At 38.6% G+C, this 16,943-nt stretch overlaps 1 protein-coding gene across 1 annotated transcript in view; it reads left to right on the plus strand.

Annotated features, from left to right (window-relative positions):
- Window positions 1–16,943, plus strand: part of AR (androgen receptor) — a gene marked incomplete at its 3' end in the record, with an annotated part of 276,504 nt that overhangs the window by 100,718 nt on the left and 158,843 nt on the right. The window lies entirely within an intron of this gene.

Here is a 16,943-nt window from a genome sequence, read left to right on the forward strand (position 1 = left end):
ATGTAGATAATGATAAAATTATAATTACATATTTTTATTTTCTCTTAATGAAATTCAATTCCTAAAACAAGATCGGTAAAACTGTACTCTTGGGTCTATGACGTATACAAGAGTACTGCATTTGACAGTAAAATGCAAAACATGAGAGAGGGAATGAAGCTAAATTAAGTAAAGAAATGATAACAGAAATTAAAGGGGAAAAAGATAAATATGAAGATGAACATTCAAATCTGTATAATTTTTCTTTCCATTCTTCTTTAAAAGGTATAATTTCAAAACAATTATAAGCAGCCATTGCTTATTTAGTAATAGAAACATAGATTAATTTATAACAGCTATTGTACAAAGGGAGGGAATATATATGTAGATAAGTGAAGTTTCTGTAACCTGGGATTTAGTATAAATCTTAGGTATATTCTGTTCATTTAAGATGTGTGTTAGACATACCAAAAACACAAGCAACAACAAATGTTGGCGAGGATGCGGTGAAAAAGGAATTCTCCTACATTGCTGGTGGGAGTGCAAACTGGTCCAACCACTGTGGAAAGCTGTCTGGAGGTTCCTCAGTCTACTAAAAATGGAGCTACCATACGATCCGGCAATTCCACTACTAGGGATCTATCCAAAGTCACAATAAAAGTGATTCAAAAGAGCACCTGTACACCTATGTTTATTGCAGCACTATTTACAATAGGTGAAACCTGGAAACAACTCAAATGCCCAGAAATAGATGACTGGATCAAGAAGATGCGGTATATATACACAATGGAATATTACTCAGGAATCAAAAAAAAAGATAAACTCGTGCCATTCACAGCAACGTGGATGGAGCTAGAAATAATTATGCTCAGTGAAATAAACCAGAAGGAAAAGAAAGATAGCGGATGGTTTCACTTATAACAGGAATATAGGGAAACCAAATAAGACATTAGTGTAAAAAAAATAGTAACAGTAAAAAACACAACAAAGCAAAGACAGACAATTATAAACCAGACACATACTGCAGTGGAGGAGGAGGGAGAGGGGTGAGAGCGAGGGAGAGAGGAGCACAGGGGACTGTGGTGATGGTGCATGGGTGCCTTAGGGAAGGAATTTCTATGGGGACTCAATCTGAGGGTGTGGGGGGAAGCAAATATTGTCTAAAAATGTAAAAAAAAAAGATAAATGTTAAAATAAAAAAGACATTAAAATAACAATAAGATGTGTGTTAGAAACCCCAGGATAACCATTGAGAAACCCAAAATGCATAGTTTACAAAGGCTAAAAACATAATTAACATTGTTCATCAGAAAATATTTACTTCAAGAAAAAGATATTAAAGTAGGAACAGACTAGTAGTGAAAAATATAGGCAACAAAGATCAAGTGGAAGAGTTAACTAACTCTGCCAACAATAGCTTTAAATGGGAGTGGATTAAACAAAATAAAATGTAGATATTGTAAGCATGAATAAATAAAACAAGATTCAAGTATATGCTGTCTGGAGGAGGCTCACTTTGTAGATTCTATGTCATAAGTATGCTAAAAGTGAAAGGATGATAAAAGATATTCTGTACAAATAGCAATCCAAGGAGATGGAGTGTAGTAACTACAAATGGCATATGTGGGGGCCTCCTGCTGCTTCAGGTCTGCCTCCCAGTTCCATCCCCAACTTTGCTGAGGTCTGCTGTGATGCAGTGAAGTGAATCTCCTAGTTCTTGCTGACATCTGTGGGGTGCCTACTGCCAGTGGAGCTGATTGTAGGACCTGTCGTAGGGCGCACTGAAATCTGTAAAGGCCTACTGGTGGGTTGGCTTCTAGAATACTTGCTGGAATTCTGATGCCTTCAGAGGCGCTACATTGGTGAGTGCTTTCAGGTCCCTTCCTGGGCTTGATGAGATCTTCTGAGGGTTACTGTTCATGCTGCTTCCAATACCTTCCCTGGAGCTCACCAAGGTCTATGTCGATGTCTTTGGAGGCCTACTGTGGCAAGATGGCTTCCAGGTCCCATCATCAGTCTCAGTGAGGTTTGCCTGGGTTATCGTGTATTGCCCTTGTCAGTTTCATTGTGCTGCCTGCATGGCCTGCCTGGCCACGAGGGGTCACTTCACCTGCCTTGGTGACCCTTCTTTCTTGGCAAGTTCCACTTTTTCTGCCCCCTCCCCTCTTGTGGATGTTACTCCTAGCATCTGCTGTAAGCATATCAGAGAAGTTCATTTTCAGTGATCTAGTTATGCTTCTTGTGGAATGTTCCCTTCTCTCCATCAGATGTCAGCTCTCCCATCTCCTTCCTATGTGTGCTTGTTCCTAAGGAAAAGCAGCTACCATTTACTTGCGAGGAAATGTTGAAACTAGATTAGTTCCCTTGGCCAAGAATACATCAACATAGCTTTCGACAAGCTGTATTAATTTGTTGTCTCATTGGGCTGTTCATCCACCCACCTGTCCATCCATCTATCCATCCATCCATCCATCCATCCATCCATCCATCCATCCATCCATCCATCCATCCTTTCATTGATTCAATAAAAAAATTAACAAACAGTAATTAGAAGCCAAATTATGTGCTTGGCACTAGGAATAGAACCATTAACAAACAGAGTCACTGATACGCTCAAGCAATTAGCAAATATCCTAGTTCTATTTAACCTGGTTTTATTTAAAGGCTAGGTGTCTGATGATCCTGATCTCATTATCACAGAATCTCATCCTCTTTTAGAGACAGGAAATTACTGAATCAAGTACTCATTTGGAGAAGAAATCTTGGAATCCTAGAAAATTTTTACCAGGAGTGAGACAGCAGAATGGGATAAGAATGGAACAAATAATCAGAAGTTATCATATCTAGTCTTAGCTTTGTTGTTCACAGGCTGATTCACTTAGTATCTATGCCTCATTTTGCTTATCTGGAGGAGGGAGTTAATGAAGATTTCTACATAATACATATGTTGGGGATATTTATTTATTTGTTCGTTTATTTGTTTATTTATTTATAGGGTTTATTTATGCATACCAGAACTGGGGTACAGGCCAGAGGTGTGGGGGTGAGAGGATTCACCAGAGAGAGTGGGGAGCAGAATAGTCAGATGTATTGAAATACATTGCTGAGGGGAGCATGGGCGAATCAGGAGAGAGGTCTGCTGTGCCATGTGGGCTGCTTCCCTGCTGGGGATCGAACTCCTGCTGCAGTGGCTGCTGACACCTTCATAGGTTGTGTCTTAACCCCTTGGGCCACCAGGGAGGCCCTGTAGGGAATATTAATAAGTCACTGTGTATCCCCTAACCCTGATGTACTTCATAGTATCTGAAAGTATATTTCTGACTCTGTGTAACCTTCTTTTGTGGAACTCATTGCCAAATCGAAGCTTCTTAAAGGTAGTTTGGGAATTTGACTTATTTGTCGCTTTATTCCTGGTTCCTGATTTATAATAGGTACTAAAAACACTTTTATTAACAGAATGGATGATAATGAATGTGAAATTATTATTCAAGTAATGAGATGTTGTACATTTAACAACTGTCAAATTAAAAATCTCTAATATAATCCCCTTATTTTCTAAACATTGGGAGACAGTTTGGTGCATTAAAAAGAATGCTGCAGAGGCCTCCTTCGTGGTGCAGGTGGTTAAGATGCAACCTATGAAGTGTCTGCAGCCACTGTAGCATGAGTTCCATCCCCCGGCTGGCCAAGGAGCAACATATATTGTGCAGCAGACCTCTCCTGACTCGCGGCTGCTCCCCTCAGCAGTGTACTTCAGTCAATCTGCCTGTTCTTTTCCCCACAGTCTATAGTGAATCCTCTCACCACCACCCTCACACCTCTGGCCTGTGCCCCAGCTATTGTATGCATACATAAATAAATCTTTAAAAAAATAAAAATAAAGAGTGCTGCATTAGGGAAGTAACTTTGCTACTTTCTAGATTCCCTCTTTACATATAGATTACTTACACTCACCAAACTTCCCTTGACTCATCTGTCAGAATCACACTGTGATTATGAACATCCCATGACATCATGTCCTCGAAGTGCTCTGAAAATGTAGATGTGAAAACTGAAGGATAGGATAAAAGATGTGTCTGGTCCAAAATTGTGGAGTTAATTGCTGTCAAAATTTATTTTCTTTACTTTTCATTGAAGAAACTTTGATTTAAACACTGTATATGATTTAAGGATATAGATTCATGCTTCTTCAGATATGCATTACTATACTACTTCTACCACCAAAGCGCTTAGAATCCTCTACCACAGCCCAGTAGGCCCCCACCCCGCTTAGTTTCTAACCCCCCATTCACACATCTCATAGCCTCAATTCTACAGTCAAATATCTAGGGGGTGTTTTTATTTAGTTTTGGAAGTTCCTTTGTCTTGTTTCTCTGATTTCATTATGAGCAGTCATCAGATGTTTTTGTTTTTTTTTTGTCTCCTTAGGTTTTACTTAACTTAGCATAATCCCCTCCAGTTCCATCCATGTTATAACCAATGGCAAAATTTCATCTTTTTTAATAGCTAAGTAGTATTCCATTATGTATATATGCGAAACCTTCTTTATCCATTCATTTGCCATTGGTCACTTAGGTTGTTTCCATTACTTGACTATTGTAAATAGTACCACAGTGAACACTGAAATGCATATAACCATCTGAGTTAGGATTTTTTTTTTTATTTTCAGCAAAATACCTAGAAGTAGAATTGCTGGACTGTACAGTTATCTATTTTCATTACCTTGAGAAACTGTTTTCTATAGGAAAAACAGCCTATATTCCCAGTAGTGCACAAAGTTTCCGTTTTTCCATGTATTGCCATTGTTTCTGCTATTTTTGGTATGGACCATTCTCATGGGTGTGAGGTGGTATCTCATTTTCTTTTTTTTAAGATTTTTATTTATTTTTATTTTTATACAAGCACTGGGTATAGTCAGAAGCATGGGAGGTGAGAGAATTCACCAGAGTCAGAGCAGGGAGCAGAACAGACAGACTGACAAAATACACTGCTGAGGGGAGCAGCAGGCGTGGTAGGAGAGGTCTGTCACACCATATGGGACCCTCACCAGTGGCTGGGGATTGAACCGGCACTGCAGAGGCTGGGGGCAACTTTGCAGCCCAGCGCTCAACCATTGTGCCACTGGGGAGGCCCTCATTGTGGTTTTGATTTGCATTTCCTTGGTGATAAGTGATAGTGAACATTTTTTCATGTGCCCATTGGCCATCTGTATGTCTTTTTTGGAGAAGTATCTATTTAGCTTTTCTGACCATTTTTTTTTTGATTGGTTTATTTATTTTCCTGTTGTTGAGTTGCATGTGTGTTTTGTAAATCTTGGACTTTAGCCACTTCTCAGATATAAGATGTGTGAATATTTTCTGTCACTCCGTAGAAAGTATTTGCTTTAACAGCAGTCTCTTGTGCTATGCAGAAACTTTTCAGTTTTATGTGGTTCCATTTGCTTATTTTTGCTTTGGTTTTCAATATCATTGTAATTGGGATCTCCAAAGACATACCTGAGGTCAATGCCTCAGACTGTTTTGCCTATATTTTCTTCTATGTATTTAACCTTTCTACAGCTTACATACAAGGCTTTAGTTCCTTTTGAATTAAGTTTTGTGTATGTTGTGAGAAAGTCTAGTTTCATTCTTTTGCATGTAGCTCTATAGTTTTCCCAACATCATTTGTTGAAAAGACTTGTTTCTCCATTGTATATTATTGGCTCCTTTGTGATAGATTAACTGTCCATGTAAGTGTATTTATTTCCTGCATTCAATTCTATTTCATTGGTGTGTGTATCTTTTTACACCCAATGTCATACTGTTTTGATTATTATAGCTTTGCACTATATTTTTAAGTCTTAGAATGTGTTTTCTCCAATTTTGGGGGGAGGGGTAAAAATTGCTGGCAAAAGAAGGCATCTATTGGACCATATAATTTTCAGTAATGTTTGCTCTATTTCTTGAATTTCTTGGAAAATGCCATTGAAACATTTATAGAGATTGAACTGAATCTGTATATTGGGTTTTGTAATTTGGTCATTTGAACCATGTAAATTCTTACTATCTATGAACAGGTGTATCTTTGCATATCTTTTTTTTGTCTTCTAATTCATAAAAAATTTCCTAATTTACACACAGGCCTTTTACCAACTTTTTAAATTTTATTTATTATACAATTGTAAATAGGCTTATATTCTTGATTTCTTTCTCATTTAGTTCAATATTTGCATATTAGAACAGTGAAGATTTCTTTTAGATTTCTTTAATAAATTATTTTATTTTATATAATTCTTATATCATTTTTCATTTTTTCCACAATTATGCATTTTCATTTTGGTTATATTCCCCATACAATTCCCACCCCCTTTTTCTGACCATAATAACTCTTCTCCTCCCCCCGACCCCCACTGTAGTTTGTCTCTGGTCTATAGATGCTTGTTGATTTTTGTTTTTACTTTATTGTAATTAATCTTTTTTCCTGCTCCCTTATTTAGGTTTTCTAAATTCCTGCTATGAGTGAGACCATCCAGTATTTTTCTTTTTCTTTCTAGCTTATTTCGCTGAGCATGATACCTTCCAACTCCATCCATTTTGCTGCAAATTGCATGAGTTTATCTTTTTTTGATTGTTGAGCAATATTCCATCGTGTATACATACTACATCTTCTTGATCCAGTCATCCATTTTTGAGCATTTGGGTTATTTCCATAGCTTAGCTATTTTAAATAGTGCTGTATAAACATAGGGCTGCAGGTGCCCTTTTGAATTAATGTTTCTTTGTCCTTTGGGTAAATACCTAGGAGTGCAATTGCTGGATCATATGGAAGCTCTATATTTAGTAGGTCAAGAAATCTCCACACAGCATTCCATAGTGGTTGGACCAGTTTGTGCTCCAACCCGCAGTGCGGGAGAGTTCCTTTTTCTCCACATCCTCCCTAAAGTTTTTGTTGCTCGTTTTTTTAATATGTGTCATTCTCACTGGTGTAAGATGGTATCTCATTGTTGTTTTGATTTGCATTTCCCTGATTACAAGTGATGTTGAACATTTTTTCATATGCTTGTTGGCCATTTGCATTTCCTCTTTGGAGAAGTTTCTTTTTAGCTCTTCTGCCCATTTTTTTTAGATTAATTTATTTATACAAGCACTGGGTAAGTCAGAAGTATGGGAGGGTGAGAGAATTTACCAGAGCCAGAGTGGGGAACAGAACAGGTTGACTAACAAAATACACAGCTGAGGGGAGCAGTGGGTGTGGCAGGAGAGGTCTGAGAGCCATGTGGGACCCTCTCCTACAGCTGTAGATCGAACCGGTGCTGCAGAGGCTGTGGGCAGCTTTGCAACCCAGTGCTCAACCTCTGCGCCACCAGGGAGGTGCTCTTCTGCCAATTTTTTGACTGGATTATTTTCTTTGTTTTTGCCTAGTCTCATCAGCTCTTTGTAGATTTTTGTGATCAGTCCTTTATCATCAGTATTGTGTGCATAATTTTTCTCCCAGTCGGTGGTGTTTTTCTTTGTTTTGGTTACTATTTCTTTTGCTGTACAGAAGCTGTTAATTTTGATGTAGTCCCAGCTGTTTAACTTTGCCTTCACTATCACTGATGTGATATGATGTGTCTGCAAAGATGTTTTTGTAGTTTTTTGCCTATATTTCCTTCTATGTATTTTATGGTTTCAGGTGTTATGTCTAGTTTTTTAATCCATTTTGAGTTGGTTATTGTGCATGTTATGTGGTAGTGGCCAAGCTTCATTCTTTTGCATGTAGCAACCCAGTTTTCCCAGCACCATTTATTCAACAAACTTTCTTTGCTCCAATGCAAATTCTTTGCTAATTTGTCAAAGATTAGTTGACCATAAATCTGTGGGTTTATTTCTGGGTTTTCTATTTGGTTCCATTGGCCCATGTGTCAGTTATCGGTCCAATGACATGCAGTTTTGATTATTATGGATTGGAAGTATAGTTTTTTTTAACCTTTATTTATTAGTTGCATAATCCTAGGCAAGCTCTTTGTTTTACTTATTGGTAAATTGGTGAAAACAAAAGCAACCCCATCAGGGCTTGTAAGGAATAAATGAATGAGACAGTATTTGTAGAGAGCCTGCCATCCCAGGCATTAGACAAATGGTAGCCATTCTATTGATAGTAGTACCAAGGGGAACATCGTTTCAATTTAGAACACAGTTAGCTTTAAAATATGTAATGGTAGGTTAGTGATCATTTAAGTGACTCAGATAGGCTCCATTTTCTTGGATTTCCATGACAATGGCTTTCTAGCTGTATTTTTGTTTAAAAATCTAGACTATGGGATGGAAAATTCATAACTCTTTTCATAGCATTTCATATACTTCCATGGACTCTCTACATCCATAACTCTTCTTATTCTCTTATATACATTAACCATTCAGTAAAAGTAGCAGCATGTCCTCCAAATTCAAAGTTTTTCATAAGCCAACACAACCTTCTGTTATGTCTGTGACCACCGGAGAAGTTAGACTGATTTGCCTACCATGGTCTCTCTGAAAGGACTAGTGTAGAAAAAGCTGCGGATTTACATAGTCGCCCTTTTGTCTCCTCAGTAGAAATTTGCAGCGAACGCCCCCGAAGGTGGTAGTTCTGATGCTCCTTTCATTAACTTCGCTGCACACTTGTGGGTAGAAGACAGAATCCACAGGGTATCATTCCATCTCCATCCTTTCTCTTCTGTCTTCTGCCTCCTGTCCCTCTCCTCCTCCACCACTGTCTCACCATATCTCTACTTTTATACCTACTTTGCATTATATGATATTTTTAAAACAGGCCTGAAAACATCCCAGTATGCTAGGCAGCTGGACCTTTTTCAGGGGGCAGTAGGAATCAGGTGCTTTTCCATCTGTACTCCTTTAGTTTTTTTAAGCCTAAGTTGCTGGAACAATGATGCCTGCAAAAACGGTGATGCCATAATTAAGTGATTGAACACTTACCATGTGCCGGGAACAGTGTGCTTTTCATAAATACTCACATTTCTTATGGGACTAAATTATGTCCTCCTAAACTTCCTAAAGTTTCCAAGGTGACTGTGGCAGAAGATAGGGCATTTCCAGAAGTAATTAAATTTACATGAGTTTTACATGAGGCTATAGGGTGGGGCCTGGTATGATGACATTAGTGTCTTTATGAGAAGAGTTGTCAGAGATCTATCTTTTTTTTAATAAAAAATTTTATTTTTATATTCCCCATAAAATTGCAACCCCCCCATTCTGACCCCAATCCCTCACCTCCCGCCCCCCACCCCTCAAAAAGTGTCTCTGGTTCATAGTTTTTTGTTGATTTTGATTTTCATTTTCTTATAGTTATTCATTTTCCTGGTCCCTTATTTAAGTTTTCTAGATTCCTGCTATGAGTGAGACCATCCGGTATTTTTCTTTTTCTTTCTGGCTTATTTCACTGAGCATGATCCCTTCCAGCACCATCCATGTTGCTGCAAATTGCATGTGTTTATCTTTTTTGAATGCTGAGTAATATTCCATGGTGTATATGTACCACATCTTCTTGATCCAGTCATCTATTTTTGGGCATTTGGGCTGTTTCCAAAGCTTAGCTATTATAAACAGTGCTGCTATAAACATAGGGGTGCAGGTGTTCTTTGGAATTGATGTTTCTGTGTCCTTTGGGTAAATACCGAGGAGTGGAATTGCTGGATCATATGGAAGCTCTATGTTTAGTAGTTCCAGAAATCTCCACACAGCTCTCCATAGAGTTTGGACCATTTTGCATTCCCACCAAAAGTGCAGACGAGTTCGTTTTTCTCCACACCCTCGCCAACATTTGTGGTTGCTAGTTATTTAAATATGTGTCATTCTCACTGTTGTAAGATGGTATCTCATGGTAGTATTGATTTGCATTAACCTGATTACAAGTGATGTTGAACATTTTTTCATATGCCTGTTGGCCATTTGCATTTCCTCTTCAGAGAAGTTTCTTTTTAGCTCTTCTGCCCATTTTTTGACTGGATTATTTTCTTTGTTGTTGTTGAGTCTCATCAGCTCTTTGCAGATTTTTGTGATCAGTCCTTTATCATTAGTGTTGTGTGCAAAGATGTTCTCCCAGTTGGTGGGGTTTCTCTTTGTTTTTGTTATTGTCTCTTTTGCTGTGCAGAAGCTCTTTAATTTGATGTAGTCCCAGCTGTTTATCTTTGCCTTCACTATCACTGATTTGGGTGATGTGTCTGTAAAGATGTCTTTGATATGCATATCACGTAGTGTTTCGCCTATATTCCCTTCTATGTATTTTATGGTTTCAGGTCTTATGTCTAGTTCTTTAATCCATTTTGAGTTGTTTTTTGTGTATGGTGTGAGGTAGTGCTCAAGCTTCATTCTTTTGCATGTAGCGACCCAGTTTTCCCAGCACCATTTATTGAACAAACTTTCTTTGCTCCAATGCATAGTATTTGCTTCTTTGTCAAAGATTAGTTGACCATAAATCTGTGGCTTTATTTCTGGATTTTCTATTTGATTCCATTGGTCTGTATGTCTGTTCTTGTTCCAATACCATGCAGTTTTGATGATTATGGATTTGTAGTATAGTTTGAAGTCTGGGAGTGTGATGCCTCCAGTCCTTTCTTTTTTTTTTTTTTCAGGAGAGCTTTGGCTCTTCAGGGTTTTTTTGTGATTCCATATGAATTTCAACAATAATTGTTCTATTTCCTTGAAGAATGACATTGAAATTTTGATTGGAATAGCATTGAATCTGTATATTGTTTTTGGTTAGATGGCCATTTTAATAATGTTCATTGTTCCAATCCATGAGCAGGGGATATCTTTCCATTTCTTTGTGTCTTCTTCTATTTCTTTTAACAGTGTTGTATAGTTTTCTTTGTATAGGTCCTTTACCTGTTTTGTTAGATTTATTCCCAAATATATGATTTTTTTGTTTCGATAATAAAAGGGATAGTTTTTTTTTTTAATTTCTTCTTCTTCAGATTTATCGATTGTGTATAGGAAGGCTACTGACTTTTTTGAGTGTTGATTTTGTATCCTGCCACTTTACTGAACTGATTGATGAGTTGAATTAGTTTTTCTGTGGAGTTTTTGGGGTTCTCTATGTATATTATCATATCATCTGCAAATAGTGATAGTTTGACTTCTTCTTTTCCTATTTGGATTCCTTGGATGTCTTTCTCTTGTCTTATTGCTCTGGCTAGGCCTTCCATTATTATATTGAAAAGCAGTGGTGAGAGTGGACATCCTTGTCTTGTTCCAGATCTTAATGGAATTGCTTTCAGCTTTTCACCATTGAGAATGATACTGGCTGTTGTCTTGTCATATATGGCCTTTATGATGTTGAGATATGTTCCTTGTATACCAAGAATTTCAAGGGCTTTTATCATGAATGGGTGTTGCACTTTGTCAAAAGCTTTCTCAGCATCTATTGATATTATCATATGCTTTTTTTTATATATTTCTTTTTGTTGATGTGTTGGATAATGTTTATTGATTTTCAGATGCTGAACCATCCTTGTCTCCCTGGAATGAATCCTATTTGGTCGTGGTGAATTGTCTTATGGATACATTGTTGGATTCTGATAGCTAAAATTTTATTGAGGATTTTTGTATCAGTGTTCATTAGGGAGAAGATTGGTCTGTAGTTTTCCATTTTTGTGTTGACCTTGTTCAGTTTTGGTATTAGTGTAATGTTGGCTTCATAGAATGTATTTGTTATTGTCCCTTCCTTCTCAATTTTTTTGAAGTTTGTGAAGGATAGGCACTAATTCATCTCTGAATGTTTGGTAGAATTCATTTGTAAATCCATCAGGTCGTGGACTTTTGTTTTTGGGGAGGTTTTTGATTACCATTTCAGTTTTGCTGCTTGTAATTGGTCTGTTTAGGTGTTCTATTTCTTCTTATCTAGCTTTGGGTGATTATAGTGTTGTAGGAATTAGTCCATCTCCTCTAGATTGTTGAACTTGTTTCCATATAACTGTTCAGAGCAGTTACTGATTATTCTTTTGATTTCTGCTGTGTCCGTTGGGATTTCTCCTCTTTAATTTATGATCTTCTTTATTTGTGCTTTCTCCCTTTTTTCCTTTGTGAGCCTGGCTAGGGGTTTGTCTATTTTATTGATTTTTTTCGAAGAACCAGCTCTTTGTTTCATTGATCTTTTGGATTGTTTTTTTAGTTTCAATTTCATTTATTTCTGCTTTGGTTTTTATTATTTCTTTTCTTCTACTGGTTTTAGGTTTTTTTTGTTGTTCTTGTTCTAGATCTTTGAGCTTTGAGATTAGGTTGTTTCTTTGAATTCTTTCTTGTTTCTTGATGTGAGTTTCCATTGCTATATATTTTCTTCTTATTACTGCTTTTGCTGCATCCCATACATTTAGGATATCGGTGTCCTCCTTGTCATTCAATTCAAAGAATTTTTTAATTTCTTCTTTGATCTCCTCATTAGTCCAGTGGTCTTCCGTTAGCGTGGTTTTTAATCTCCATGAGGTAGGAAAGTTCCTTGCCTTCTTTTTATGGTTTATTTCTATTTTGATGCCTTCATGGTCAGAAAAGATGGTTGGTATGATTTCAATCTTGGTGTATCAGTTGATGTTTGTCTTGTGCCCCAGTATTTGATCTATCCTGGAGATTGATCCGTGTGCGCTTGAGAAAAATGTGTACTCCGATTTTTTGGGGTTTAGTGTTCTATAGATATCTGTTAAACCCAAATGCTCTAGGTCCTTATTTAGAGCTTTAGTTTCTTCACTTATTTTTTGTCTTGTTGATCTATCCATTGTTGATAGTGGTGTGTTGAAGTCTCCCACTACATATGTGTTTTCTCTGATGTCTGTTTTCAGAGAGGACAACAGTTGTCTGATATATTTTGGTGCTCCTTCGTTTGGTGAGTATATGTTAATGAGTTTTATTTCTTCTTGAAGTATTGTCTCCTTGATCATAATGTTGTGACCATTGGGGTCTCATTATTTTTTTGAGTTTGAAATCTGTTTTATCTGATATAAGTATAGCTGTCCCTGCTTTGCTTTTTGGTCCATTTGCTTGTAGGATTGTTTTCCATCCTTTAACTTTGAGTATATTTTTATCTTTTGTAGCTAAATGTGTTTCCTGGAGACAGCAAAAGGTTGGGTTTTGTTTCTTAATCCAGGCTGTAACTCTGTGTCTTTTTATTGAAGAGTTTAGTCCATTTACATTTAGAATTGATATTGATATGTTAGCATCTGTATTTGCCATTGTGTTTGTCTTTCCTTTGATTTTATTTATTTATTCTTTTGATAACTTTTATTTTTTGGCCTTCTTTCGTTGTTATTCGTCTCTCTGAGGTTCTGGCTTTAGGATTTCTTGTAGTATTTTTTGGAGTGGGGTTTAGTGGTAATGTAATTCCAGAGTTTCTGTTTGTCTGGGAAGGTCCTTATTCTTTCTTCATAAAGGCAGGAGAGCTTTGCGGGATAGAGTATTCTTGGTTGGCATCTGTGTTCTTGGAGTCTGTTGACTATGTCCCTCCACGCTCTCCTTGCCCGTAGTGTTTCTTCAGAGAAGTCTGATGTCAGCCGGATTGGTTTTCCTTTGAATGTTATCTGTTTCTTCCCTCTTGTCAGCTTCATTATTTTTTTCTTGTCCTGGATTCTTGTGAGCTTTACTATTATGTGTATTGCTGTATTTTTCCTTTCGTCATGGAAGTTTGGTGTTCTTCTTGCTTCTTGTATATCAATTTTCAGCTCCTTCTTCACATTTGGGAAGTTCTCTTCAATTATCTCCTGGAATATTTTCTCTGTTCCTACATCTCTCTCCTTTCCTTCTGGTATTCCTATGACTCTTATAATTCCTTTCCTCATGGAGTCAGATAGTTCCCGAAATCTTTCTTCGGTCGTTTTCCTTCGTACTTCTCTTTCCTTCAGTGTTTTGCTTCTTTTTATTTTTGTGTCTTCAAGAGTACTTATTCGTTCTTCCATTTCATCTATTCTGCTTTCATTGTTTTTCCCAGAGTTCTTTAGTTCTTCCATTAATTCTTTGATCTCCTCCGTTTCTTTTGCTTCCCCCTTTAGGGACTCAATTTCATTCTTCTGATCGTTGATTATTTTTCTCATATAATTGCTTTCCTTTATGAGTTCTGTCACTTTTTTAATCATGGCAATTTTAAATTCTCTTTCTGGAAGGCTCAGAAGTTCTTCCAAGTTACTGTCTTTGCAATCTGGGTTATGGTTTCTTTTTGTGGTGTGCTTTTTTCCTGAGGAGTTGTTAGGTTGCGTGTGGTTCTTCTACTCCCTACTGTCTGTTTTCTAATTTGTTTTATGCATTGGGACACTGTGTTGCTGGGACTGGCCTGCATCTTGGGTGAACTGCTCTGCTCCCTTCTTGCTCCTCCAGGAGCCATCTCTGGCTTCTGAGGGAGCTTTCTGCTGGTTTCAGGCAGTCTTTACTGAATAAATGTCCCTGTTCTAAAATGGCGATGCGGGATGCAGTCCCTGCTCATCTGATCTCAGGCACACTCTTCTGTGCGCCCGGTATGCCCTGGCCGTGGGTTCTCGCTCCCCCTGTGGGCTCAGACTGCTGGTCGGAAGGGGCCTGGTGTGGGCTAACTTCCCAGCTGGCCACTGGCTCCTCCGGGAGCCTTCTGCCCTTTTCAAGCATTCTTTTCTGAAGAAATTTCCCTGTTGTATGGGGTGTTAGTGACTTTTTTTTCTGGTCGCTAGGTGGCACCAGAGATCTCTCCTAGTGTCATTGGGGGGCTGTTTTTTCACCCCGTGGGACAGGGAATGGAGCTGGAATGGTAGGGTAAACCTCAACGGCTTTGGGGTGCTGTGTCTGCCTTGTGCCCCACTGTCGTGGAGAACCCACGCCCCGAATTCCGTGCCCCGGTTCTCAGTTCCAAAGCCCTCAGTTCCAGGACGCAGGCTGTAGCCCAGTTTAGTGGCCGCAGGAATGGCACCTTTTGCACCCTGTTCCCGTGCCTGGGTGCCTGGTTCCTGATTACTCAGTGAGGGACTTTCACCTCAGTGAGCGCCTCTGCACAACTCCCTGCAAGCCTAGGTTGCAGGCGTGGGGATCTGGGCAGCCGCGATCCGCGTTTGCTTTTCAAGCACGCTGCTTTTCCAGGCAAGCTTACCGGCAGTCCCGGGGCTCTGTGCAGGTCTCCAGAGTCTTTGTTGTTCTCTAATGGCGCCCCGGAGCCGTTTGCTCACCTCTGCAGCGAATCCTGCAGTGTTCTCCACAGCTCCAGGTCACAGGGTGTGGTGGCTGAAATAGTTCCTTTCCACTCACAGTCCCGCTTGATGCGTACTTTGTTCTTGTTGGTCGTTTTAGTTTGTTTTTTTTCCTCCTTTCTGTTGGTCGGAGAGTGCAGACTTTGTGGGTGGGGGAGGGTAGCAGGGTTCTGCGCTTTCCTCCCTTCTAGTCCTCTTTTATGGCAACTTTCTTCTTTGGGTAGTTTGCTGGAGTCTTCCGTTTATCTTCCCTGTTCCAGTTCTCACTGGGACCTGCCGCTTTTCCTCCCTATTAACTTTTTTTTTAATGGGAGATCTTACTCGCAGAGTCTCCTCACCGCCATGTTGCTCCGCCCCCTCCCAGAGCTGTAGTATAGTTTAAAATCTGGCAGTGTGATGTCTCCATTTCTTCTTTATTTTTTTTTTTTCCAGGAGATCTTTGGCTCTACAGTGTTTTGGGTGGTTCCATATGAATTTCATCAATTATTTATCTATGTCTTTGAAAAATGTCATTGAAATTTTTATTGGAATAACATTGAATCTGTTAATTGATTTGGGTAGGATGGCCATTTTAATAATGTTATTTATCCAATCCATGAGCAGGGGATTTCTTTCCATTTATTTGTGTCTTCTTCTATTTCTTTTAACAGTGTTTTATAGTTTTCATTGTATTATCCTTTACCGCTTTTATTTGGTTTATTCAAGTCTTTGATTTTTTTTTAATTTCTTCTGCTTTAGATTTATTGTTTGTATACTGCTGATTTTCGCATGTTGATTTGGTATCCTGCCACTTTACTAAATTGATTGATTAGTTGACTTAGTTTTTCTGTGGAGTTTTTGGGGTTCTCTATATATATTATCTTATAATCTGCAAATAGTGCTATTTCAACTTCTTCCTTCCCTATGTGGATTCCTTGTATGACTTTCTCTTGTCTTATTGCTCTGGCTGGACTTCCAGTATTATATTGTAAAGCAGTGGTGAGTGTGGACATCCTTGTCTCGTTCCAGATCTTAATGGAAATGCTTTCAGCTTTTCACCATTGAGGATGATACGGGCTATGGGCTTGTCATATATGGCCTTTATAAATCTCCTTGTATCCTGAGAATTTCAAGGGCAATTATCATAAATGTGTATTGTACTTTGTCAAAAGCTTTCTCAGCATCTATTGACATTATCATATGATTTTTATAATTCTTTTTGTTGATGTGTTGTATTACACTGATTGATTTTCGGGTGTTGAACCATCCTTGTATCCCTGGAATAAATCCTACTTGGTCGTGGTGGATTACCTTATGGATACATTGTCGGATTCTTTTTTATTTTTTTTAAAAGTATATATATTTTTTTTTATAGAGGCATGTTTTATTTATTTATTTGTTTGTTTGTTTTGTTTATACATGCACTGGGTACAGTCAGAAGCGTGGGAGGGTGAGAGAATTCACCAGAGCCAGAGCGGGGAGCAGAGCAGGCAGAAGGACCGAAGTACACTGCTGAGGGGAGCAGCGGGCGGCAGGAGAGGTCTGCGCGCCATGTGGGACCCTCCTCTGGTGGCCGGGGAGCGGCCGGGCAACGAACTGGCGCCGCAGAGGCCGCGGGCAGCTTCGCAACCCAGCGCTCAACCGCTGCGCCACCGGGGAGGCCCCATTGTCGGATTCTGATAGCAAAAATTTTATTTAGCGTTTTTGCATCCATGTTCATTAGACAGATTGGTCTATAGTTTTCTTTTTTTGTGTTGTCCTTGTTCGTTTTTGGTATTAGCGTAATGCTGGCTTCATACAATGTGTTTGGTATTATCCTTTTGTTCTCAATTTT

The sequence above is a fragment of the Talpa europaea genome (assembly GCF_964194135.1).
Source record: "Talpa europaea genome assembly, chromosome: X".
In the NCBI taxonomy this organism is placed as follows: Eukaryota; Metazoa; Chordata; class Mammalia; order Eulipotyphla; family Talpidae; genus Talpa; species Talpa europaea.